The sequence below is a fragment of the Heteronotia binoei genome, chromosome 21 (genome assembly GCF_032191835.1).
Source record: "Heteronotia binoei isolate CCM8104 ecotype False Entrance Well chromosome 21, APGP_CSIRO_Hbin_v1, whole genome shotgun sequence".
In the NCBI taxonomy this organism is placed as follows: domain Eukaryota; kingdom Metazoa; phylum Chordata; class Lepidosauria; order Squamata; family Gekkonidae; genus Heteronotia; species Heteronotia binoei.
The window spans coordinates 170023819-170026318 of record NC_083243.1 but is presented as its reverse complement, the minus strand read 5'-3'; positions in this window follow the sequence as shown (position 1 = coordinate 170026318).

Below are 2500 nucleotides of genomic sequence, written 5' to 3'. Positions count from 1 at the left end.
ATGGCAACAATGTGGAAAAAGGAAATAATGGTTAAGAACGACTTCCAGAGGAATAGCATTAATACAGCAAAAAGATTAGCTAATTATTTGAAAGTTAAAAAGGCAAAACAATCAATTAGAACTATTAAAATTAATAATAGTATAACTCAAAACTCTAAGGAAATCACTAAGGCATTTGAAGACTTCTATAAAAATTTATATATGAAAAAGAATATAACGGAGGTGTGGGACGCACCTAAGCTAATTATAGAGGAGGAAGCAAAAGCCTCACTGGGTGCTGAGATTACACTCCAAGAGATAAAGGAAGTAATAAAAGCGCTCAAAAAGGGTAAATCACCAGGGCTGGATGGCTTTACTTCTGACTTTTATAAAGAAATGGTAGAAATTATAGCACCTGAATTGCAGGTAGTTTTTAACGAAGTCTTGGAAGGAAAGAAAGCCCCGGACTCATGGAAGGAAACAGAAATAATTTTGATATTAAAGCCCCAGAAAGATCCGGAAGAAGTAGGCTCACATAGGCCCATTAGTTTACTAAATCAAGATTATAAGATTTTTGCTAAGGTTTTAGCAAATAGACTTAAGAGAGTTATCCCGTCAATCATAAAAGGGGACCAATACGGTTTTATTGAGGGTAGATCTATTGCCCACCCTATTAGAAATATCTTAAATGTATTGCACCATGGCCAAAAGAAAAAAATAGCCCTGTTAAAGTTGGATGTTTATAAAGCCTTTGATACTCTTTCACATGAATTCTTGTGGCAAATATTAAAGAAGATAGGTTTAGAGGAACGGTTCTTACACGCTATACAGGAAATATACAACGGAGGTAAGGCCAAAGTTAGAGTCAACACTGACCACTCACAAGCGTTCCCAATTCAAGGGGGGGTAAGACAAGGCTGCCCACTATCCCCGCTTATATTTATAATAGCTATAGAGCAACTAGCAGAGCGAATTAGGAATGCCGGGAGAATAGAGGGGTATAAGTCAGGTATTGAAGAAATGAAAATTAATTTATTTGCGGATGATATCATAGTAATTATGTCTAACCCAAAAGACGGAGTTAAAGAGATTAAGATAATTTTAGATGATTTTGAAAAGTGTTCAGGGCTCGGAGTGAATATGGCAAAATCAGAAATTCTATACCTTAATGTTAATAGAGAGGAAAAACAGGAAATAAATAGGATTACGAATATAGGAATGGGAGCCAAGAGATTAAAATATTTAGGGATAGTCCTCCAAAAAAATATGGACAAAATGATAAAGGAGAACTATGGTAAAATATGGAAGAAAATAGAGAGGGATATGAATAATTGGAATCATAAAATACTAGGGATATCATCTAGAATAAGATCTCTTAAAATGTTCATGATACCAAAGTTAATGTATTTATTCCAAACCTTACCCTTAGGTTTGAGGGAAAATCAAATTGAACAATGGAATAAAGCAATCAAAGAGTGGATTTTTAATAATAAAAACAGTAGGTTTCATAAGAGAATTCTATACAACCTTAAATCAGAATTAGGCTGGGGAATCCCAAATTTAAGTAAATATTATGAGGCCTTCCAACTAAGAGCGTTACTAGATTTGAGTGAGGATAAGGTACAGAAGTGGATCAATTTCGAGAATGCGGTCAACAGTGGCATTGGAAGATTTGGATTTTTTTCCACAGTATCGACAAAAGATCTAAAATTAGCTATAGGGCCCAGAAGAGCAGCATTAGAAACCTGGATGAAATGGTACCCACAGTGGCTAGGGAAGGTTTCAAGGTGGAGCCCCCTAGAAGCTATTGTTAAGGAGGTGCATGCTATAAAATGGTGGGAAAGGCTTAAAAACAAAGGCTATTTTAGAGTGGACGATATGTTTAGGGGTGGTAAGCTAAAACCCTTACAGGAAATTATAGAAGATTTAGGTAATCAATACTGGTTAATCATAGCAGGCTTGCACAAGAGTGTTAAGACGCTCAGTGAAAAGGGAGAGCTTTGGCTAGACACTCCAATGGAAGAGATATATAAGGTAATGGCCAAACAAAGGAAGGGTCTAGTGGGGTTAATATACAGAAAAATGATTTCAAATAAAGATAAAATAATAGTACATTTACAAAAGATTTGGAGTCATGAAGGTCAGTTAACAGAGGGGTTGGCTGGGAAAATCTTGGATGGTCTAGAAAGGATTAAAGTAACCAAATTTAAAGAACTGGAACATAAATTTTTCACAAAATGGTACAAAACTCCCGCACAAATAGCCAATATATTTCCAGGAGTGAGCTCCAAGTGCTGGCATTGCAAACAATTTAAGGGTTGGTTTGCACATATGTGGTGGGAGTGTGAAGAGGTTAAACCCTTTTGGAAGGAAATTATTCAATTTATTAAGAAAGTCTGCAATGTACCATTAACCATTGGCTTTAATATGATGTTGTTAAGTACAATAGGAAGTCCAGCACTAAGTAGACCCATGCAAAACCTTGTCAAGGCAATGATATTAGCGGGGAAGGCGGTCATCG